We start from the raw sequence: 25,463 nt of genomic DNA on the forward strand, positions 1-25,463 counted from the left end.
CAGGCCTCATCTGATCAGTAGAGGCTTGCGTACAGCAAAAAGGCTGAACTTCCTGAGGGCGAGAGGGAACTCCCCTCTGCCTGACTGCCTTTGAACAGGGACGCTGGTTCTTCCTGGGTCAGGAGCCTGCTGGCCTTAGAACAGGAGCTACACCATTGGCTCTTCTGGGCTCAGGACTTTGGACTCAAACAAAGGCCTGTGTAAGAACTGATGTCGAGAACTGATCAGTTCTCCTTGGTCTCCAGCTCGCTGGCTGTAGGTCTTGGAACTTGTCAGCCTCTGTAATCACATGAGCCAATTAACGCACATCCTACTCTTCTCTCAGCTCCGTTTCTCTGGGGGACCCTGACTAATCCAAGGTCCCACAGAACACAGGTGACTCCACGAGGCTCACCTCTGTGGGTGGGAGAGGCAGTTCCCAGACAAGGGAACATCATGAGGGGGGCAGACACCCAAAGAGGCCTACAGCGGCCATTTCACTCCAGGAGCAGCGCACCGCGCAGCAGGGCCCTGAGCCCCTCTGACCAGCGGTCATGGGAAGGGGCTGCATCCCAGATATGTGATGATAGCCCATCCCAAGGCCAGCTCAGAAAATGCTAGGATTTGCCTTTACCCCTGGTGGGGTCATGTGTGTGAGGGGAGCAAGTGGGAAGGAGACTTTGGACCCCAGGCCCTGTCCATCAGCCACCCCATGGCTGAGGGGTCACCCCCATAAGCTCTTGAATGCCAGCCTGAGGCAGTCTGGGGAGACTTTGTGATGCAGACAGAGCCCCTCCTTCAGGGAAGTTTCTAGACTGGGCTGTGTGCTTGGAGCCACTGTGCTGGGCACAGCCTCCCCCATTTGACCATGGGCTCTCCACCGTGTGCTCCTGCCTTAGAACCAGCCTCCTTCTCTGTAAGTGGAGATGGCCCTGGTGGCCCAGGTATGATGGGCCCCAATCAATGACACCTTCTCCCATCCACCTCTGAGCTAGCGGGGAAATAAGACACAAGAGTGAGGCAGGAAAAGGCCAAAGCAGCAACAGTCAGGTCCCTTCCCAGTCCTCAGGGAGCCCCTCGGCCCCTTGCCACTTTCAAGGCCAGGGATATAATAAGTTTGTTTGTTTGTTTGTTTCCAGATAAAGGTTTATTTCTTTCTGCTTAATTATTTTTCAAAAATTTGATTTTATTGTGCTAAGAACACTTACCATGCGATGTCCCCTCTTAGCAGATTTCTAGGGGCACAATACAGTCTTGTTAACCGTAGGCAGGTGCCATGCTTCATGGCCGGTCCCCAGGGCTTATTCATCTCACTGCGCTGAAACTTGAGCCCCTTTGAGCAGCAGCTCCTCAGTCCCCTCCCCCAGCCCCTGGCAGGACCGTTCTCCTGTCTGTTTCTACGAGTTTCACCATTTTATTTACAGCATGTTGGTGGAATCAAACAGTATTTTGTGTCTGGCTTCTTCACTTAGCACCATGTCCTCCAGGTAGATCGATGTTGTGGCATGTGTCAGAGTTTCCTTCCTTTTTGAGGCTGAATAATATTCCATTGCATGGATACAGCACATTTTCTTTATCCAGTCATCTGTCGGTGGACATGCAGGTTGCTTGCACTTCTTGGCTATTGTAAATAGACTTGTAGGAGCATAAGGATGCTGACTGTTTTGGATAAATACCCAGAAATGGGGTTGCTGGATCATATGGTAGTTATCTTTTTAAGTTGTAATACATTTCATCTCTCACTCCGGCCATGTCTGAGCTTCTCCCTTGATAGAGGTAGAAAGTTCCAGAGAGGCCCAGGCAGGGCCAGCAGTGAGAAGGCCTGAGCCTCCTTACCAGGGTATTTCTCCCCCATGGGCTGCCTCTCACTAACTGCACAGCTGAACCACATGTCCCTTCCCAGGGCTGCTGTGCATCACACACTCACACCCACAACTCGCTCCATGTGTGTGGGGTCGAAGAGTGATCCTGTATCTATATCCATCCAGAACCTCAGAGTGTGACCCTACTTGGAAATAGGGTCTTTGCAGGTGTAACTCATTAAGACAAGGTCATATTCTTCATATTGGATGGTCATAGTACATCAATGCCTGTGTTCTTAGGAAAGGAGAAAACAGCAGGGCCAGGTAGCTCACACCTGCAATCCCAGCAACTTGGGAGGCTGAGGTGGGAGACTTGCTTGAGGCCAGGTGTGCGAGACCAGTCAGGGCAACATAGCAAGACACCATCTCTAAAACAATTTTAAAAATTAAAAAATTGGCTGGTGGCACATGCGTATAATCCCAGCTACTGGGGAGGCTGAAGCAGGAGGATTGCTGGAGGCCAACTGGAGCTGCAGTGAGTCATGATCACACCGCTGCCCTTCAGCCTGGGCCGCAGAGCAAGACCGTGTCTCTATAAATAAATAAATAAATGTTTTAAAAAGAGAGCTAGGGTCTGTCTCTTCTCTTCTTTCTCTCTCTCTCTCTCTTTCTCTCTCTCTCTCTCTCTCTCTCTCTCTCTCTCTCTCACACACACACACACACACACACACAGACACAGGAGGGGATGTGGTGTGGAGACAGAGGCAGAGATTGGAGTGACGCAGCCACTCCAAAGAGTGCCAAGGATTGCAGGCAACCACCAGATTCAGGAGGAGGCAAGGAAGGACCCGCCCCTGAAGGTTTCAGAGGGACTGTGACCCTGCCGCCACCTTGATCTTGCACTTGGAGCCTCCATAGCTGAGACAGAGTAAATGTCTGTTGTTGTTAGCCACTCAGTTGGTGGGCATTTGTTACTGCAGTCCTGGGAAACCAATGAGCCGTCCACTCACTCATACACAGCCTACTTATATTTTACTGGTGCTTTCTGCTAACTCTTCTCCTTTCCATCTACATATTTCTTCCTTCCAGAGCTCCCTCACCTCCCTCAAGAGGGGCTCTGTGGCCAGGAAACTTTTAATGAGATCTGGAAAAAGTGTTACTTGCACATTAAATCCATTATTTTGTGAATATTATTGCTTAAGACAAGCTGAAGTTTAAAAATGAGTGCTTTCAAGTTGATCGGAAGAAAAATACCAAGTCAATGGGGTGCATGGTGACACATGAGTTGCTGAAATTTGGGAAACACTGGAATGGAAGACACAGCATTGATTCAGGGTCTGTAATCCTGGGTCCAAATTCTGCTTTCCCTACTGGCGCTGGGACACACAGGCATTGTTGAAGTGCTGGACCCCAGATTTCTCCTCTGTAAAATGGAATCACAGGGTCTAAATTGGAGGCTTTCTCTGAAGGATGAGAACAAAGGTAGACTGAGAATGTTCCTATCATGGTGCCCGGCGTGAGCAGATTCTCAGCAGATGGGTCTGGCCGCAATCCACTGAGGGCTCTCCTGCAGTACCAGCAGGGATCCTAGTCATTGTCCCCATCACTCCTGTCTGTCTTCATCCAGAACCTTGTCTGGATCCTGGGAGGAAGCAAACATCTTCTGATGGGAATGTGAGGCCCTGCCAGGTTGCAGAAGCAACTGGAAAAGGCCAGGTGTCCCTGCCCACTTTGTGGGCACCTCATGATAAATGATGGCTCTCATTAGCCCTAACTCCTCGGGTACCTTCCTACCCAGCGCCATTATGCTGGGACTACCCTCTCACTCTGGGAGCTTCACGATAAACCTGTCTTGGCTTATCCTGGACGCCTGTCAGCTCCTGGCAGGGTGCAGGCCGCAGGGATACCTTTTGCATCATGAGATTGTGCAACTTGGGAAGCTGAGGTGGGAGGCACGCTTGAGGCCAGGAGTGTCCTGGCAAGTTCTGGCAAGTTCACGGAAAGTTCTGGCAAGTAGGCAGGCCAGCCTCTTGCTTAGACGGTGCTAAAAGGATTCTTCTTCATCATCTGCCAGTAAGGAAAGTGGCCATCTTGTTCAGAGGATGGAGTGCGGCATCCACACAGCTACCGGCATGAACTTGGTGAGTGGAGGCCACCTACATTCTAGAGCCACAGGGTCCCTGGAGCTATTGGCTTCTTGCCTGAATGCTTCCAGGTTTCCCAGTTTCTGGAAGCCCTGGTTGCAGTGTGCCCTTGTGTGGCACCCAACACGTCTGGAAGGGCAGCCCGTGGGTGTGAGTCTTGGAGAGTGAACATCCCTATAAGGACTGACTCGTGACCCCGACTTTATCACCAAGGGGCCTCTGCAGAGACAGGTCCTCAAATCAAGAGCCAGGCAAAACTGCATAGAGAGAGGTTCTGGGGGTACACTGGAAGGAGTGGACGATGGTCAACTGTCCCCACTCATTTCATGAGGATTCTCCACCTCCCACAGCCCCTGGCATGGGGAGTGCAATGTAACACAAAAAAGAGAAGGCAGTGAGCAGGACCCACTCTTCCTGCAGCCCCAGCTGGGCCACCTGCACCAGTCTCTATGCATCTGGGGTTGGGGTAGGTGGGTTCTGGCTGGTTTATGGAGAGCCTGCTCCTCCATGAGGCCCGTATCTGCTATTTTTCCACGGCATCAGCATGAGAGGTTTCTGGTTTTATGTATGTATTTTCTGGCTCTGGCTCCTGGTCTGCATTTGTATGCACAAGAAGGCATAAAAGAGTTAGAGCACTGGGTTTCCAGAGACATGTGTCTGGCAGCATTCAGGAAAATAACATTATAGCCTAGGAATCCCATCACACACATGTGCACACATGCCCACATGCAGGATCATGGTATGTTGGCAGGAGTGCAGTTCATGCCCATGAAGGAAATGGAAGACACTTGTTGGAGAGAAAACCCATCTGCTGGCATACTATTCCCATCACAGGAGAGGCAGAGCCTATGATTGGTGCCTCACTGAATCACAGGATGTGTTTTATTTTATCCCCACATTATGATGGAGGGCCATGGCTGCTGGCTATGTCTATTTCTTGTGCACAATATAGACCACAAGAGAGAATAAAATAATCTCAAAACTACAATGTGGAAAAAGCCTGCCAGCTAGAAAGGTGGAGAAGCTATCTCCAGGAGCCAAGAAAATCTCTTCAAGAAAAAATAAAAAAAGTAACCCACTTTACTTTTTCTCCAAACTGACAAATTTGACTTGTCAGATGTAAGTTCAACTTGTGGACAATCCACTCAAGACTGATAATCGCCATAGTAACTGCTGTGTCACATGATCACACAGAAGCCTAGAGATGGGGAGAGCGGCTTTCCAGGCCACTTTTCTTCTGGTAAATTCTGTGATGTCAGCCTAATTAGCAGGAATGGAATCAGGACCTTGGTTGAAGTAATTGGCCGCCATTCTTTTAAAAAGAACAAAGGTATTTTAGCACCTTCTCTTCCTATTTATGGGGCTTGTGCCAGGACCAGGAGGGCTCTGGTGTGGAGTCTCCCTCACCCTTCTTCCTAATTGGCCAAGCTCCAAGCAGTGCCTCTAAGTTGTGGTTCTTTGTAGAACCATGTCTGGAGAAAAACGCGAATTCATCCCCTGAAGTTTTCAAAATATCAGAAACTTGTGAGAGAGGGGGCCAGGAATACATTTCAGAGTTATCCCAATTCTTCTTTTTAATTAGTATTGTAAAGTTCAACTTCTTTCATTTCCAACTGCTTCTCCCTGCAAAATAAAGGTATCATGTCTTTAAAGCTCTCCATCCATGACGTTTTGTTCGTATACTAGACAATGCCATTCCCTTCCCAAGGCACATCTCTTTTAGTTGGGTTTAATTTGAGATGCCTCTTGCCTGCTAAAAACATTGGTGACTTGCCCCAGCAAGGAGGTGACAGGGCCACTTGTCCACGTTGGTCCCCTCCAGTGGGGCTGAGTGGTCACCACCTTCAATGGCTGCATTTCACAGGAAGAGAACTGCCTTCTTCACCGCCGGGCATCAGCCTGTGGAAATCTGTGCCCAGACAGCTCAGGTGGCAGCTTATCCAAGTCCCCAGCACCCAGCTTTGTCTGCCCCAGGACAATTGCCCCATTGTCTTCAGGCTAATGAAGTTTCTGGTCAAAACAATGATTTCAAACATCTCTTGAGCCTCTCTGCCCTCCATCTGGAACAGACAAGTACATCAATCCCTTCAAACCTGCCTCCTCCAAGTGCATTCTGTAGTTAGTGCATGGGGATGCATTTTAATCAACCATGTTGGCCAATGCTACCTACCTGGAGTGAGCCCAACCCCCAACTAAACTGTGAGCTGTGGAAATGAACACACGCCAGCCAAGTGAGGAGCAAAGCCTATTGATTCAGAACTTGTGCTAGTGACGGAGTTGGCCATCATCCCTTGTGTTTTGGCAGAAACTCAGAGGGAAGCAGGGGAATGGGAAAGCCTCAAAGAGGAAAGAAAGGAAGGCTTCGGGTGTGCCCTGAGTGGAGGGTGTTGGCCTGGGGAAAATGAAGGTGGCTACAAGAAATGGGACCTCCCGTGTGATTGGTTAGGGAGCATGTTTGGCTTTCTTCCATTGGTCCTAAGTTGGAAGTGGTGACAAAAACCTAGGGAATCAGGCCAGGCATGGTGGCTCACGCCTGTAATCCCAGCACTTTGAGGGGCTAAGGTGGGCAGATCACTTGAGGTCAGGAGTTTGAGACCAGCCTGGCCAACATGGTGAAACCCCGTCTCTACTAAATATACAAAAAATTAGCCAGGCATGGTGGTGCGCACTTGTAATCCCAGCTACTTGAGAGACTGAGATGGCAGAGTCGCTCGAACCTGGGAGGCAGAGGTTGCAGTGAGCTGAGATTGAGCCACTGCACTCCAGCCTGGGGGACAGAGCGAGACTCCATCTCAAAACAAAAACAAAACAAAACAAAAATACCTAGGGAATCAATCAGTTATTAATTGAGTCCTAGAATTTTGGGTCTGATTGCTATAGGAGCTGTTGTTTGGCTTCTGGGCTGATTCCTACAGACTGTGGGTCAGAGTTCTGTCTTTCTACATGGTCTTGACATTGTCTGTCTGTATGTTGACTCTCTCATTGTGTACAGGCTGTCTTCTCCCAGCCTGCTTAAAATTAATAAGAGTTTGAACAGACAAGTATGCGGAGGGAACATCATCATTTGTACAAATAGCCTCAGATGGAAATTCTGCATGCCTTTGAAAGAAAGTTTGAGAGGTAGACCTCAACAGCTTCCTCGGCCCAGCTGAAGTCTCTCTCCCTGAAGGCACATGCACCTTTCTCAGCCATTGCTGGGAATTCAGGATTGCGTGCTGGAGGCCAACATTGGGTATCCTGAGTGGAAGCCATGAACTGGGGCAAGTCCTCCTGGTACACACACACCCAGCTTCTTTTTCCTCCCTCTTCTGCCCTATCCCAGGGAGCCCTCTTTGCACCAGCCCACCCACTGGCCAAACTTCAGGGTCTTGTCTTCATACTTACTGCTTTTTTCTAAGGGAAAAGTTATGGAGAAGGCAGTCAAGGTTCATTTATTTTTAACCAGGAGACAATGCCCCCAAACAAGAACTGAGTCCCTAGTTATGGAATGTCAGACACCTTGCAGCAGGTGGTGGTTCTGAAACACCCGGATCCAGATGGCAGCCAACTCCACCCACATGTCAGGCGGGTGACTGCATTTCCAGACATATTCCTTGTTTAGATGAGGAGATTCTGCCCCCACTAACATTCCTTCAAGTAGCAAAATGATGCTAGATCTTTCCAGAGGTCACAGACTGAAGGCTTGGGGGCTACAGTCTGGAATGTGTTTTGCTTGGCACACATGCATTTTAAGTTGTTTAATGAACTATCAAGATGTAAAGATCAGGAGCTGACCTTTCATGTTAAAAAGAAAATCTATATTTTCCAACTACTCTTGGAAAATGGGATGCTCTGGCAGCACTTGGACATCTTCCCACCTGCAGATGCTCAGCAGAATGACAGCTGCCCTGCAGAGAGGAAGCACCTGTTCCCTTCCTTACCACTCTCCTCATCTGGCCTGCAGTTTCCTCCTGTGTGTCACAGTTATGGACTGATTGCTTGTGTCCTGCCAAATTCATATGTAGAAATCCTAACCCCCAAGGTGATCATATTAGGAGATGAGGCCTTTGGGAGGTGATGAGGTCACAAGGGTGGGGCCCTCATGACTGGGATTAGCACCCTTATGAAAGAGACCCCAGAGAGCTCTCTCACTCTCTTTCCACCACGCAAGAAAATGAGACGTTGAAGTCTTCAACCTGGAAGAGGGTCCCTGCCAGAACCTGGCCATGCTGGGACCTGATCTTGGACTTTGAGAACTGTGAGAAGTAATTTTCAGTTGTTTACAAGTCATCCCATCAATGGTATTCCACTATGGCAGTCCAAACTGACTAGGCCACTCACCTTCTTGGCCCAGTGGGCATTTGATCCAGAATAACTCATTACTGTCTGAGGAAAGCCCCACCATCTCTTTTCCCAGAAGTTTTTGTTTCTGGTGGCTTCATGGGGGGATTCCAGGCACAGCAGGGCCACGCGATGGGTATAGAGCAACACTACACCTTTGACTTGGCTTCCTGGGAACTTAGATGGATAGGTGTGTTTCCTAGGAGCCGTCTTTCCTGTCCTCACCCCTTTTCCCATGAGAAATGCCTCCTCTTGCCTCAGAAACAAAGGAAGGGGTCAGTTTCTGCCAATGTCTGCTCAGCCCAGAGCGAATGTCTGAGAGATTCAATGTGAATGTGCCGGTTGCCTGCTGCAGATCAGGCTTGGTAGGTGTTGGTAGGTGGTTAAGGTTGAGTTTCAGCATCAAGTATGAATTGTTACTGCTCAGGGTCTCAGTTTTCTCATCTGTAAAATGGGAAGATTCCTAGCTCTCAAATTTATAAGGCTCCACTGGTCATGTGTAAAATGTGGCAATTAGGGAATACTGTTGGCTGTTAACTATATTCACCAGGACAGGCTGGTTATGCTCTGGTAAAAAATAAACTCAGACTCAGTGTCTGCACCCAGCACACATTTATCTCTTGTGCATGCTATACGGCCATCTTGACTCAGCAAGGTTCTATTCTGTGTCACTTTACTTAGGAGGGTTGGATGGAAGAATCCCCCACAGTAGTGCTGTCAGTCTCTATGGCAGGGGAAAGGGGGCATGGTGTATCAAGCCTTGGGCTTGAAGGTCTATTCCCAGAAGAGACATCATTACCGCAACTCACATTTCATTGGCCAAAGTGAGTCACAAGCCAAGTTTAACTTCAAGGAGTGTGGCCCCAAGCCTCTGATTCTAAGTGCCACTGTCTTAAGGCATTTGAGCTCCTGTAACAAAATACTATAAGCTGGGTGACTTATCAACAAGAGAAATTATTTCTCCCAGTTCTGGAGGCTGGAAAGTCTAAGACCAAGGTACTGGCAAATTTGGTGTCTAATGAGAACCTATTTCCTGGTTTATAGATGGTGCCTTCTTGCTGTATCGTTACGTGGTGGAAGGGGCAGACAGACTCTCTGGGGCCTCTTTTATAAGGGCACTGATCCGTTAATGACAGCTCTGCCTTTATGACCTAATCACCTTTCAGGGCCCCCACCTCCTAATGCCCTCACTGGGGTCTAGGTTTCTCCATATGAAGTCTGGGGGGACACAAATGTTCAGACCATGGCAGCGCTCTCTTCCCTCACAGCATGGCTGGCTCTCCAACTACAATAGCATGCCCCATGGCTCACTTCCAGGGAGACTGTCTGGAGAGGTTTGTCCTAAGAGATAGAAGAATGCATCCCGCCTCAAGTTTTAGTTCCACAGGTTCACCCAACAGGGAGGTAATAGTTACACATTCTTAATGAAAAGACCCAAAAGCCCAAAACATCCTGTGCTGCAGCATATAAAGCATCTTCTTCAGACCTGGTCCAAGACTACTCTGGGATTTTTGAGTCAGAAGAGAGCCAGAGCCTATTCAGCATGCTGTTTGACTCTGGTCCCAGCAGCCACCGCCATGTTAACAGGATGAGCAGGGCTTCCTTCAACTCAGGGTTCCCATGAAATTAAAAAGAATTCTCACCTTGACTTGGGATTGGGATTGTTGAACACTATCGATACTTCTTCCAAGGTCTCACAAGAGTTTGCCTCCTCTCATCGCAATGTGAAGACCTCTGTGGGGGAACAATTCATGGGTTCTTGGGGTCTTATAGGGGATGACAGAGAAGTGTCACCCCCACCCAACAGCCTGACTCAGTCTACTCCTCAGGAGGAACAGAAAGTGGTCTCCCTAGTGCCATGAAACCCCAAAAAGTGTCAACCAGTATTAAAGGCCTGCCTGATATACAACCCTCAAATGCAACACAGTGTCCATCTGAGGCCACTCTAAAGAAGGCCAGGAAAGGTTTGCTAAGAAGGCTGTGCTGTTAAAAACAGAAAAAAAAGACCCTTACCCCATTGCTCTGTGCCTGGTGGCTATAGGGAAATTATTTTACAAAAAAAGAAAGGGAAAAATAATTTTCAAAAATGATTTAAGAAATGCTGTCAAAGATAGCAAAGAACAAAGAACAGAGCCCTCAAAGAACAGGGCCCAGGACAGGATAAGCACTCAATAACATACAACACTGTAGTGCTGTTGAGTGCTAGCTGTTGTTGAATGCTAGCTGTTGTTGAGTGCTAGCTGTTGTTGAGTGCTTGTTGCTGAGTGCTAACTGTTGTTGAGTGCTAGCTGCTGAGTGCTAGCTGTTGTTGAGTGCTTGTTGTTGAGTGCTAGCTGTTGTTGAGTGCTTGTTGTTGAGTGCTAGCTGTTGTTGAGTGCTTGTTGTTGAGTGCTAGCTGTTGTTGAGTGCTTGTCCTGCCTGGGCCCTGTTCTTAGCCTTTGAGGTACATTTCTCCATTTAACTTCCACAATAGCCCTGTTAGGCAGCTAGTATTATTTCTGTTTTACAGATAAAGTTTGGTTTTAGCTCAGAGTGGTTCTGAATCTTATAAAAAGAAATAAAACATCCCCAGGAACTGAATCAGCTCCAAAATAGCTCCATCTTAGGCTAAATATGGGATGTGACAAAGCCACCATCAAGCTAGGCCCCCCGTCCTGACAGCTTCCCACCCCTTCCCTGCCCCCCTCACCCTGCTTTCCAGGGAGGGGTGGGCATCCTCTCAGTCCCATAATCTGTGCCAGGCCCTCATATGAGGACTTGACAGGATTCAGCAGAGATGCAGGCCTCTGCTCTGCTGATCTCTTTGCATATAGTAATTTAATGAAGCCAGAAACTGCATAGAGCTAGTAATGGCACAACCAAGCAGCTTAAACTTTGAGCCACTAAACCATGCTGCCTCCTATTGTAATACGATTATATTATAACACAAGTTCAAGAGACCACCCACTGCTTTCTTTATTGGATCCTTCCAATAAAGTGCCGTGCTAGTAGCACAATTCCCCACGGACATAGAAAATAACTATTCTAAAATAAATCCGAGGGCACACCCAGCCACAAAGTGGGAGGTGTATTATACAAATGCAACCAGGGCCCCTGGATCTGGCAGCTAGACCCACAGCAACAGCCTGTGTTTTTTCAGGGCTAAGAATGCACGGCTCCGACACGGAGAGCCTCTGAGCTGCCACAAACTCATCAACACCTCCCTATTAAAGGCCATTCTGACCACCCTTGGTGTTGAGTTTTCCTCGGAGAGTAGTTGAGAGCTAAGGTAGGGTGGAGAGCCAAGAGGAGGCAGGGAGAGCCAGAGATGGCAGCTGGCAACAGGACACAGAAAGAAAAGGGACTTCAAAGACAGATCTAAGAATTCACAGGGCTTTTTGGTGCAGAGTCTGGAGATGATGCACAGAAATGATACCTTGAAAGGGGAAGGAAAAGAAGGAAGAACAGGTCATCAGCCCTGGAGCTCAGGAGGCTGAAGGAGAGAATGTATTTGACATCTATCATATCTTTGCATCCTTCAATGACACATTTGTCCATGTCACTGATCTTTCTGGCAAAAAAAAAAATGTGCTGTGTGACTGGTGGGATGAAGGTAAAGGCTGGTCAGATGAATCCTCTCCACATGCTGCCACGCTGGCCACCCAGGATGTGGTCTATGTGGTCTAGAGGTGCAAGGAGCCAGGCATCACTGCCCTACATCAAACTCCAGGCCACAGAAGGAAATAGGACTGAGATCCCTGGACCTGGAGCCCGCTTAGGTATGAAGATCAGGTGCATTGAGGATGTCATTCCCATCTCCTCCAACAGCACCTGCAGGAACAGGGGTTGCCATGGTCGCCATCTGTGAACAAGACTCCTCAAAATGTTTTCTGTTAATAAATTGCCTTCATGTAAACTAAAAAAAAAAAAGAGAGAGAGAGAGAGATAATTGACACAAAATGACGCCCAGTCTTGGTCTGCATGGTGAAGGGCCCAGGACTGATGGGCGGGCGCTCATTTGCATAATACAACACCAGGGAGAGTCCTGTCACTTGCCCTCCTGAGTCCTGAAGAAAACCCTTCACTCCAATTCCCTGTGCATTGCTTCTAAAGGCAGAAAATGTGTACAGTTCTAGAATTACGGTCACATAAAATGCTAGAAGAATAATGTGCTTTATTTAAGTGCTTAGAGGTTCCCCCTGAAGTTTGTGTTACCTGGAAGTTGGCGTCAGGGAAACACCTCATGGGCCTTCTCTCAAGGATAAATGAGATGCAGGGACAAGGAAGGGAGAAAGGTCATTTTAACATTTTATTCACAGTCCCTGGGATTCTTTGGAGAGCACCTTAGGAATGTTCTTAACCTGAGTCCTCTTACTAAGTGTAATCACACAGTCTGCCAGGCTGGTATTAGTAACCCTACTTTGCAGCTGAGGCAACTACAAGAGATGACCTTTCCGGGCTGGTGGAGTGGAATTCGTCACGTACTACATGCAGTCATGTACTGCAGTGACCAGTCCAGGTCCAATTTCTTTGACGGTATCATTGACGGGGTAACAGGGCAGAGGCAAGTGCAAGAGGAGAAATGGGGTGAAAACCCATTACAGGGAAGCTTGAGCTGGGGCAGGATCGGGGAGCCAGGGTATGGGGCATGGTTGGGACTGAAACCCTTGTTAACACTGGCTTTAGCAAAAGAAATGGGCACCACCATCCCAGAGGACTTCCAGAAGATTCCTCCCTCCCCCACAGCTGGGCACAGAGCCTTACCTCCCCTGCACCCTGGCCCCGTCTCCCTATTTGGCAAGACTCCCGTGTCATCTGCTCTTCTCGACTTCAGCTCCCTCTTGGCACTGGAAATACTAAGGGAACCCAGCAGTCACACAGGATTCTAGGAATTTCTCCTTTCCAACTTCCTGAACTGGTTTTCAAATTCACCTCAGAGGTCCCTTTAAAAATCATGTTCCAAGGCTGGGCACAGTGGCTCATGCCTGTAATCCCAGCACTTTGGGAGGTCGAGGCAGGAGGACCTCCTGAGCCCAGGAGTTCAAGACCAGCCTGGGCAACATAGTGAGACCATGTCTCTACAAAAAATAAAAGATTTATCCTGGTGTGGTGATGTGTGCCACTGCACTCCAGCCTGGATGACAATGACAGACCTACTTCAAAAAACCCACGCTCCACACTATCAGGGGGTCTGCCATCCACAGATTCCAGACAGGGGGTTCCATCGGCCAGGAAGGAACGGCATGGGCAATGTCAGTAGCCTGCACATCAGATTAGCTTCTCTGAGGTCACAAAGTCGCCTGGAAGTGGGGAATCCATGAGGGCCAGGCCCTCCACAGGAGGAGACCTTCCCTCCCCAGGCACCAGCCTCCCTGACATGGTTCCCTCCTCTCAGCCCTGGCCCACATGTTCCTGCCGAGGTAACATGTCCCCTGACTCCATGTTAGAAAACCATAAAGCCCCCAAGAGACATTTCTAACAATCATCTAAATATTGACTTTCACTTTATAAAACGTATAAAACATAAAGAACACTTGGAACAGCCCAGTTTTAATGCCGCCAACTTTTGTTTTCCAAAGAACAATTGGTAGACTTGGGCCCGAGGGGAGCAGAGCCCCGACTCTCAGACAAGGAGCCTCAACAGCGATTCCGTATCTTCGAGGCGGCAGAGGTTTTTGGTGAGCTTGTGTCATTTCTAAACACGGTGGTGAAGATGGGATCCTCTTCATTTTGCAAATGAGAAAATGGAAGAGCCCGAGGGGAAAAGGGCCTCTCTCAAGGTGCCATGGTGAGAAGGAGGCAGAAGGAAGAGGACCTCACCCTTGCCTTGATTCCACTGACTGGTGTTTATCGCGCCACGAGTGTCTTCAGGGAGCAGTCGTTCCCACACTGGAATGTTGACATGAGGAGCAAATGTGATGCCATCATGTAATTCCAGTGGCGGCTGGTCATCCCCTGCAAGGCTGAAATGACCCTCTCTGTTTCAATGCTAAGGAAGCAGCAGCTTTCCTCCCACTCCCACACAGGATGTGTGCAGCATCTTCAAGTCCCTGCCTCGCGTTTCTAGGCCTGTAGTGGGCTCTCCATGGTCAGGGAGTGGATCTTCCAGTTAGGTATTTTTCTGAAGCAACTGTCATTCTTTGCTTTTTGGAGCAAGACAGATTTTTTAAATCCTCTGGAAGAGCAAGAGGGTTGGCCAGAAAAGGCATGAAGAGTGGGAGAAGGGTGCATTGTAGACCCGTCTGAGCGTAGGAGTGTCCCGATAACCAGGAGACTGAGGAGCAGCATCCGCTGTCCGCCTCAGTGTTCTAAATGTATGAAACCTAACAAGGTAATTGCATGGGAATAACACACTGTGAATGTTATGTGGGATTTGAAATTGTCATCTCAAGAGTGACCGAGGGGGAGGGAGGAAGGGTGAACTCTTTCAGTCTAAAAGCTATGTTTTAAAAGGGAGGGTTAGACTAGGTTTGTTTTCTGCAGTGCATTTCCTCTGCAAAAAGGGATTTTTTTTCCTACTTTTTCTGCTGGTGGACATTTCCCTTGGGGGAGCCTGGCCAATGAAAGGTCACTCAGAGATCAGTCACTCTCAGGGATGCCAGGAGAGCCGGGCAGACACATGTCCTAGTTTTCCCGGGAGCAGACTGAGTGAACCATAGGAGGGTCTGTCTGATGTTTATCTTGGCAGAATTCTCCAATGAGTTAGCAAATAGTGGCTGGAGATAAACTGAAACTTTGAGCAACCTCTGGACTGACTCTGATTACCCTCCACACCGCACCTGCGCAGGGAGGAGAGACCAGAAAGCCAGTAGCAAACAGTACACTTTTCCAAGAATCAGAGAGGAAGGAGTTCCTGACGCCCTGCCGCAAAAACAACCTCAAAATTCCCCTGAATACAGACCCATGGGAGCTGGGGTCAAGGTGGCCTTGCACTTCACCGAGGAGGTGTCATCACCAAACGCGCTGGACATTGGCTACCTATGGAAGAAAGATTAAGGACTGAAAGAAAATAGTGGCGAACATGCTTATGACATGGAGGTAGGAAAGGGAAGACCTTGAGCAAGACACAAATCACAAAAGCAAATAGAGAAAGAGTGATGTCTACCTTCAACAAAATGTGAGACTTCTGATTCAAAATCAGAAACCTCTATAAGCTGAGATAAAAGACAAGCAACAGAGTTGGAGAAGATATTTCTAAGATATTTGTATGTGTGCATATGGATATGTATGTGTGTAATGTGCTTATACATATACATATAGATAAATGCGTATGTATACACATGAATTCTGGATTGTTATCTAGGCTCTATGAAGATCTCCTATCGATTAATAAGAAAAAAGACCAAGATCAACAACCTCATAGACAAATCGATAAAGAAGATGACCAGCTAGTTCACAGAAAAGAAAATGCAAATGGGAGTGGGAGGGCCCAGAGGAACTCTTGCTTTATCTAAATGGTTTTCTGCAGTGTATTTCCTCTGCAAAAAGGGATTTTATCTAAATTGTGTTGATTACGAGAGCATACACTTACATTAATTTTATAAGTAAAAAAAGAGAAAAAGTACCTGAAGATTAAACGCAAGCAATGTGATGTGTTAATTTGCCAACACACGGGAAGGGAGCTCTGAGCCTGTAAAATATGAGCCCTTTTGTGTGAAGCTGAGCAGATGAGGAGAAGTTTCAACAGTCCTAGAGAAGAGGATGGCAGGGGACAGAGAGCCAGGGGACAGGGCAGGGAGGATCTAGGAGGGCACCCAGCCAAGTGGCTCACTGCAGCTGGTGTAGGGCTTAGCTATACCCTGGGGCTGCGTGCTTAGCACAGTGTGGTCAGATGAAGGTGGCAGGGACTCTCCATTTGAGTCAAAGTGACAAGCAGAGCCCCAAGTCCCTGGGAAGGATGAAATCCAAATTTAATTCCCTTCTGAGCAACATTCTACAATCCGTGCTTCATTTAGATATCTGTAAGCCTAAAAGAGCTGGAAAAAAACATTTTATTTCCCCTTCCAATGTACAATTTCTAAGACATTTAAATTATCGATGCTGAAGTTTCATTGAGAATGGGCTGAGTGTCCTGTTTTCAGCCTGAAAACAAAGCCTCAGCCACAGTCTTCATCTCATCCTCTTTTTGTTTATTTTCTTTTTAAAAATTTCCCCCATTTCTTTGTTCTTTAACAAAGAGTTATGCCGGGCGCGGTGGCTCACGCCTGTAATCCCAGCACTTTGGGAGGCCGAGGCGGGCGGATCACAAGGTCAGGAGATCGAGACCACGGTGAAACCCCGTTTCTACTAAAAATACAAAAAAAAAAAATTAGCCGGGCGCGGTGGCGGGCGCCTGTAGTCCCAGCTACTCAGGAGGCTGAGGCAGGAGAATGGCGTGAACCCGGGAGGCGGAGCTTGCAGTGAGCCGAGATTGCGCCACTGCACTCCAGCCTGGGCGACAGAGCGAGACTCTGTCTCAAAAAAAAAAAAAAAAAACAAAAAACAAAAAACAAAAAACAAAGAGTTGTGTGCATCTTCTGAGCTCCAAGTGCTGCACTGGCTTCCGGGAGACAATGGCAACCCAGGCCCTGACCTCATGGCGTGACCGAAGGGAGGGTCTCAGCCAGGAACGTGAGGGACACCGGAAAGAGGACATCGGTGGGCAATGGGGTCTTCCTTGCGGGGGGCAGGTGGGTATGTGTGGTGTGCTTTCCTAGCAGCCCACGGCCGCTGGCAGGGGCCACTGCGGGCAGACCGGTGGTCCAAATTTATGCCGGCAAAAAGCAAATCCTGATGCCTTCCCAATCATGGTTCCTTCAAAGGCTTCAGGGTTTCTTGGGAAGGGAAAAGAACATTAGTTGAGCTTCTGCGGTGTGCTGGGACTGTGCTAGGAAGTTTTACAGATGCTAGTTCATTTAGATTGGATATGCCTCCTGGAACAGTGTGCTGTCCCTTATGGAAAATCAAAACAGTCATTGCATTTCTGTGGTGATCACAAGGAGCCTCACTTCTGGGCTCAGGCAGGCTGAGGAGTTCCAGGGCTGAGGATCAGACTTGGTGACTGAGCAGGAACTGTCATCCTTTTTCTCTTTTGAGATATGAAATTTGCTCCACATCTCAGAAGAGTGTGTGCCTCCATCCCACACTTGGGACAAGCACTATTGTTCTTTTTTAAAAAATCTGTAGAACATATTAAACGCTCTGCTTTCGTCACGGGTTAAATCACGCTGGGGCAGCAGGCTTGTGGTGTAAGAGCGGTGCTCTGTGCATCCACTAGGGCTCCCCTGTCGTTCCAGTTGGTCTCCTTGCCACGCCCCAGCTCGCTGCCCCCAGGCTGTCTTGGAGAGACACGTTTGTGTTTTGTAATAGAGCATGTCATGCACTATTATATGGAGATATTGTATAAAGGAGCCCACACGACACAAGGAAACCAGGAGAAAACAGTCCTAGAAATCCCCAAAGCTTGGAAGCAGGGACATGCAAGCGAGGTACAGCGTGTGCTATCAAGTGGCAAGGTCCTTCTGGTCAGAAAGCCGCTGTTGTCATCGGTTTACCAGGTGCTGGGATTAAGCACATCTACCACTTAGAAAATAATACAAATAAGAACCACGGTCCAAATCCAACATGGGTCTCCCAAATTCTCTAAAATGTGGAAGTTCACAGATCTTACTCTCTCTGTCCTTTCTCTCGCTTCGAGGAAGTTGGGCTCCTGGGCACTGTCTCCTCAATCACGCCCAGTACCTGTGTACAGGTGCCTCCCCTTCTCTCTGGAGCATCGGGACTGGATGGATTGGGAACAGAATGGAGCTTTGATTGATCCTCTTGTCCGCACTTGTGCCTTTCTACTTCCTGTGGTGGAGGGTGTCAGTTTAGTCTCCCTGTCTTCTCCTGGGGTCCCTCCAGCTCCTGAATCCAATCCTGCTCTTCCCCTGCATATTCTGAGTGGCCTGCACACTCTGGGCTCTGTATCCTTGACCCCTGGACCACCACCTGTTTGGTTCTTAATAATCCGGAGCCTTCCCACCTGGTAGTAGCACTGACATCATCCTCTTCATCCACTGGAAGCTTCCAGATCCTGGCCCCCCAACTCATTCTCTCCCCACATGGCTTCTGCAGAAACACAACAACGTGTACTGCTTATACCATTCTTGCACCACTGTGTGCCAAATGGCTGGCCCAGAGGATGACTGAGTAGGAGGTCAATGTATGCTAGGGGAGGTGTCGGAGGAGAAAATTTCCAAGAGAGTGGGAACCCAAGGAAGGCTTCTCAGAGGAGCTGGAACACATTGGGGCCTGAAGGAAGTGGACATTTCGATGAGCATAAAGACTGCGGGGGGGGGGGTCCAATCTTTTGGTTTCACTGGGCCACACTGGAAGAAGAAGTGCCTTGAGCCACACATCGAATGCACTAACACTAATGATAGCTGATGAACAACAACAAAAATCATCGCAAAAAGTCTCATAATGCTTTAAAAAAGTTTATGAATTTATGTTGAGCCACATTCAAAGCTGTCCTGGGCCACATGCAGCCTGCAGGCCGTGGGTTGGACAGGCTTGAGCTAAAGCAGATGTGTTCTGAGCTGGAGAGAAGGCCAGCCCCATGGTTCATCATTCGTGGTATCACCAACCAGTGATATTTGGAACAGTTGGTGGGTGCAGGCCCTGGGAAGGGCAATAGTAAGAAAAAGCTTAGAAAAGAAAAGGAGGAGGAAGAGGGGAGTTGCGGATCGTGGAGGGCCTTGAAAGTGAGACTGAGGGTTTGGACCTTACCACTTGGGCATACTACCAAACAGGAACCCCTGTCACTGTAATTTCTGATGATTCCATCTTCCGTCTTTGGGAATAACAATGGCATAGTCAACTATTCCGCTACAAAAAGAGTCCTCAGGTTCTTTAACCATGTGGGACATCTTGTTTTGGCATCCACGCTAGTTCTGTTATAGCCAAAGCTGGAGGTGTTGGGGAATGTCACATGCTTCAGGGGTATCTGTGTAGTGTGCATTTTACCCCGCTGAGCTCACAACTTTAATGTGTGAAGGTGATCCTCCAGTTAAGGAGGACAGAGTTGGTGCCCCTGCCTGTACTATCCTACGAGAGCTTTCTGCTTTCTGTGTCCCACTCTGTGGGTTCCCCGTGGACCCCTGTAGTATTTGCCTAATACTTTGGAACCAACAATAATAACTTATGAAATCTTTATTTCAAACACAGCTTGAATTTCATCCATTTTCATCTTACCCAAAGGGACAGATTCTCTAGTCCTCAATCTGGATGGTCAGAACGGAGAAATCCCCTTACCTCCAAACACAGGCCTTTTATTTTGTAACCACTGTCTGTCTGCTTTTCTGTTTTGGAGTCTCCCGGGGTGATGGTGCCGCCAGATAAAAGTTGTAATGAGAGAGGGAGAGTGGGAGGGAGAGTCCGGTGACAAGGCAGGGCGGAAGGTAAGCAGAGACCTTCTCCAATCAGAAGTCTTGAAGTCAGGGCACGCAGTAGGTCTGCAGAATGACTCAGAACCAGCCTATGAATGCTGTCTATTCATGGGTCCAGGCTTTTGTTAAAGTCTGGGCCTGCATTTTAAAGAGGGAGTCGGGGAACTGGCTGGACTGGTCTGACAACTAAGGAGTGGTGGACACTTCCCCCAGGCTAGTACTCAGGTGGATGAAGTCATCGATATTTTCTGGGCAGTCCTAATCTGTGATTAACTTTTATCTCTGCTGTGAAATAGCAGCCTTCTTTTCAGCCTGCTAACAATAAGTTAACCTGGCTGTCCGGCTGGGGGATATTTTATGCAGAGGCATATTTGAGAAGCCATGTGGGACTCCTGCCCTGGAGAGAGCCCAGAGTGGAGGGAGGGGTCTGTGTGGTGGGGGGAGTCTTCTCAGCAATGGTCCTTGTGATTCCAGCATACACTGATGTCCTGACTTCAAACTCAGCTTACCCAAAGCAAATGTCCACTTTCTTCCATATTCCCTTCTTGTTTAAGGCCTCACCACTGACCAGGAAGTCTTGATAGAATCATCTAGAAATTCTTAAGTCCTACCTCATCCAACCTTGTCTTGACTCCTGCAGTGAGCACAGCTGCCCCCCCCCTTCGCTTCTCTATGCCCTCACCTTTTCAGGAGCCTCTTAATTTCTCAGTCCACATCATCTCTCAGACCGCCAAAGCCAGAGTTATTTTTCTAAAAGACATTTGTTCCCATTGTTCCTCTGACTAAAGTTCCTACTATGGGACACTTGCCCTTGGCACTCACGGACCTTGTAGTCAGGCTGAGAACCTCAGGTTCTCAAACTCAAGACCATGGGGAATGTAACAGGTGAATCAGGCAGGTGAAGTCCAGGACTCTTTTTGGTCTATATTTTGTTTACTCAGTTTTGATGGAGACAAGCATACCAGAAAATTCACATTTCTCTTAACTCTAGCAGTAGACAAACAACAGAGCAAGCAGGATGTGACCATTTATACAGGCCTCACTGTTGGGGGAGGCAGTAGGGAGTGGTGGAGACCAGGGACAGGACTAGGGCTAGGGCAAGGCTAGGAAGGTGCCCAGGATGCATGTTTTAAGGAAGCACTCACTCTTGGGGCTTTGCAAGTACAAGGCTAGCACTGGGAGGTGAGTGCCTCCTTAAAGTTGGCTCCTTGGGCCTTGTTTGCCTAACCTAGTCGGGCCTTGGTGAAGACAGTGGAGAAATGGAGCATGGACCTGCCCAAAGGGATGGCTGCTGATCAGCTTCATCCAGCTGTTGACAAAGGCAACACCATGGCCCCAATTTTGCCAAGTCTTTTCAAACATTCTGCGGGTGCTTCCATCATAGCTCTTATCACCTGGCAAGGGAGCTGTCTCCACAGGTAACCTTCTCACTAAGTGGGGGTGTGTGAGGCCAAGGAGCTTTGGTCATTCCCCTGTGTGATACCAGCAGTGAGCACAGAGTAGGTGCCCTGCAATGTCAGGCAAACAAACAAACAAAAAAAGACTTTGGAAACAGAGTTATGTTATGGAACTAGGATGGGTCTTGAGTTAGCCTCACTCTTTATCCAAGGAATGGTTGTTCAGGGCCAGTGGCTCAGCCCTAGGAGCACTGACTGCTTCAAGACAGCAGCCTGCTCTGGGATGCCAGGCATAGTCCACTCCTGATGGCAGACTCCACTCTTCACGGGGCTCACTCCATTACTCATTAGGTCACAGAGTAATAGAAAAAGGCAGGAAAGATGAAAAAAAGAGAATTTAAAAACAAAACACAGCCAGGTGTGGTGGCTCATACCCGTAATCCCAGCACTTTGGAGGCCGAGGCAGGCAGGTCACCTGAGGTCAGGAGTTCGAGACCAGCCTGGCCAGCGTGAAGAAACCCTGTCTCTACTAAAAATGCAAAAATTAGCTGGGCGTGGTGGCAAGCACTTGTAATCCCAGCTACCAGGGAGGCTGAGGCAGGAGAATCACTTAAACCCAGGAGGTGGAGGTTGCAGTGAGCTGAGATTGTGCCACTGCACTCCAGCCTGGGTGACAGAGTGAGACTCTGTCTCAAAACAAAACCAAAAAAATACCCCAAAAAACCCAAAACACATGGTAGCAAAATAATAACAAACTGAAGTATGTCTGTAATGACAGCCAATGGAAACTTACCTACTCCAAGACAGAAAATGATCAGATTAGATTTCTAAAAAGTCCAGATACATCTTGCTTCCAAGATACCATCTAAGATGAAATCACACAGAAAGGCTGAAAATAAAGGAACGGAAAACTATACACTATTTAAATGCTAGCAATAGCAGACAGATTATAATAGGGGAGAGACTACATAATAATCAAGGCACCAACCCACTCAGAAGCTGTCACAGGCCTAAATGCATATGTGTCTAACACACACACACCTCAAAATATAGTAAGCAAATTGGCAGAACTGCAAGTGTAAGATTTCAACCCATTTAACTTTATCAAAAGTTGATAAATCAAGCAATTTAAAAAGTACTAGGTTATAAAAGATTTGAAAAACAAAAGTAACAAGCATTATCTAATGGGTGTGTGCGTGTGTAAAACTTTGCGGCCAAAGATAAATGGTCATCATAGATCATTTAAAAACAGATGGTGATACATAGATTATTTAAAATTTTGACCACATACTAGGTCGCAAAGAACACAACAAATACCTAGAATCATCAAAATAACACAGATCATATTCTCTGAACACAACCCAATTAAATTAGAAGTCAATACTAAAATACAGTCTCAAACTCATGTATGTGGGAACTCAAAAATTCACTCCCTAGTAACTAATAGGCTGAAGAAGAAATTACAACAGAAATGTATTTGAAATAGACTGAATAATAAAGCATTATGAATCAAAGATGTGAATAGCAACGAAATGGATATCTAGAGGGGCCAAGTTGGTGGCTCATGCCTGTAATCCCAGCACTTTGGGAGGCAGAGGCAGGCAGATCACTTGAGCCCAGGAGTTTGAGACCAGCCTGGGCAACATGGCAAAACCCTGTTTCTACAAAAAATTAGCCGGGTGTGGTGGTGAGTGCCTGTGGTCCCAGCTACTTGGGAGACTGAGCTCGGAGGATTGCTTGATCCCAGGAGGTAGAGGTTGCAGTGAGCCATTATCATGCCATTACACTCCAGCCTGGGTCACAGAGTGAGACCTTGTTGGAAAAAAAAAATATATATATATATATATATATATATATATATATATATATATATGGGTAAATTTATAGCCTGACATGAATTTATTTCAAAATCATGAGAGGTTTAAGCGAGCTGAGTACTCAAAATAGCGATTGTAAGGAACTTCCTTGATGTGATAAAGGTTATCTATCAAAAGTGTATAGTAAATGTTATAATTAATGATGAAACTTTGGAAGCATGCCCATCAGTATCAGTAACAAGACAAGGATGTCCATTGTCAATATGTCCATTCATCAGTATCCTGGAAACCATACTGAGGGCAATGAAACAAGCGAAAGAAATAGGAGAATAAGAATTTAGAATGAAGCAAGAATATTTCTATCTGCAGGAAATATGATAATCTGCATAGAAAATTCAAGAGAATTTTCTAATAAACTATTCAAATGAAAATAGAGTCCAACAATATATATATACACAAAATTGGGTACAATTTATATGTATTAATTATAACCAATTAGGAAATATAACAGGAGAATGAGTCTTATATTTCAACTAAAGCTATAAGATCTTTCTGCATACATTAAACAAAATATGTGCACATTGCTTGGTTTTGATTTTTCTTCATTCATTTGGTTGGTTTTAGAGGAAACTTGGAAATACAGCTGAGGGTCATAAAAGAAAATATGAGTGAGTGGAGTGATTCACCATGTTCTTAAATGGAAAAGCTAGTGTTGATTTAAGAAAGATGTCAGGCCTGGCGCTGTGGCTTACGCCTGTAATCCCAGCACTTTGGGAGGCCGAGGAGGGTGGATCACGAGACCAGGAGTTCAAGACCAGCCTGGCCAACATAGTGAAACCCCGTCTCTACTAAAAATACAAAAAATTAGCTGGGCATGGTGGCAGGCGCCTGTATAATCCCAGCTACTCGGGAGGTTGAGGCAGGAGAATTGCTTGTACCCGGGAGATGGAGGTTGCAGCGAGCCAAGATCGCGCCATTGCACTCCAGCTAGGCGACAGTGCAAGACTCCATCTCAAGAAAAAAAGAAAGAAAGAAAGAAAGAAGATGTCAATATCATCTCCTAATTGTTCTTTAAATTCAATACAGTTCTATCCAAAATCTTGAAGGGAATTTTTGTGTGTGTGAAATTTGACAAGCTGATAATCATCAAGACTAATTATACATTTATACTAATTAACATAGTACAATATTGATATATAGATAATGAATAGATCAATAGAAAATTAGAGAACTCAGAAACTCACCTGTGCATCTGTGGAAATTTCATATATAACAGAGGCGTCATTACAGATCAGTAAAAAGAAGGGGTGGACTCATTCAAGAAATAACTTAGGAAAAATAGGTTATCCATACAAGAGTAATAAAATTAGATCGTTATATCAACACATATGTAAAAACAAATCCTTGGTTGATTAAATACCTAAGTGTAAAAACCAACAACTTCAAATAATTTAGAAGAAGATATAGAAGACTATCTTTAAGAACTCAGAGTAAGAAATTATTTTCTTCAACTATATACAAAAAGACCCTTAATGCAAAAATTAATAGACTATTTGGTTTAGTAAGTAGGGTTGTATTTTAAAGTTTTTTAATTGTTCATAAAAAAATGTTAAATGTCAAGCCAGAAACCAATATTTGCAATGCAGTCATATAACTGACAAAGGCCAGAATCCAGAATACATGAACACTGGCAAGTCAATGAGAAAAAACAAATAGCACAATGGAAAAAATGACCAAAAGACATGAACAAGTTACAGATGAAGGCAGCTCAAAGGGCAAATGAGCATTTGACTAGAAGATTACCTCTTAGTAATCAGAGAAATAAGCAAACAAAAAAGTATGCCACCTGTGTATTAGGGTTCTCCAGTGAAATAAAATGAATAGGATTTACATGTATATAAAAAGAGATTTATTTTAAGGAATTAACTTCCATGATAATGAAATTCAATATTTCCTCCATGATTATGGAAGCTGGTAAGTTCAAAATCTACATGCTGGGCTGGCAGGCTGGAGACCCAGAGTGAAGCCAGTGCTACAGCTCAAGTCAAAAGGTCATCAGGCTGAAGACCCCAGGAAGAGCTGATGTTGCAGATGAAGTCCCAAGAACAGTTTGCTGGAGAATTTCCTCTTGTTCAGGGAGCTCGGCCTTTTACTCTATTCAGGCCTTTAACTCACTGGAAGAAGCCCACTCAGGCTCTGGAGGGCAATCTGCTTTACTGAAAGACCACCAATATCAATGTAAATCCTCATCAGAAACACCCTCACAGAAACATCCCGGCCAAGCTGACACTAAAAATCAACTACAGAACCTCCAACACATCAGACTGGCCAAAATGTTTGTCTGCCACTACCAAGTGTTGACACAAAAGGCAAGCATAAGAAACTCATACTGGGCTGGTGAGGATGTAGAGCATGAATGTAGACTGGAGAACCTGTCACACATGTGCACAAATATTCACTGCATCATTGTCTGTAGTGAAAAATTGAAAAGGAACTGAAAAACAATCAGTAGAAAATAGACAATTCTGATAAGGTTCATATGACAGAGTATTATACAGCAGTTAAAGGAGTTAGAGCAACAGGTATCTGCATGGATAAATCTAAAAACAATCATGAG

At 46.7% G+C, this 25,463-nt stretch overlaps 1 protein-coding gene and 1 pseudogene across 15 annotated transcripts in view; both read left to right on the forward strand.

The window, feature by feature from the left end:
- Positions 1 to 25,463, forward strand: part of LOC105471806 (myb-like protein A) — a 504,277-nt gene that overhangs the window by 372,502 nt on the left and 106,312 nt on the right. The window lies entirely within an intron of this gene.
- On the forward strand, positions 11,654 to 16,686 carry LOC139357931 (small ribosomal subunit protein uS11-like; annotated as a pseudogene).

The sequence above is a fragment of the Macaca nemestrina genome, chromosome 13 (genome assembly GCF_043159975.1).
Source record: "Macaca nemestrina isolate mMacNem1 chromosome 13, mMacNem.hap1, whole genome shotgun sequence".
NCBI lineage: Eukaryota > Metazoa > Chordata > Mammalia > Primates > Cercopithecidae > Macaca > Macaca nemestrina.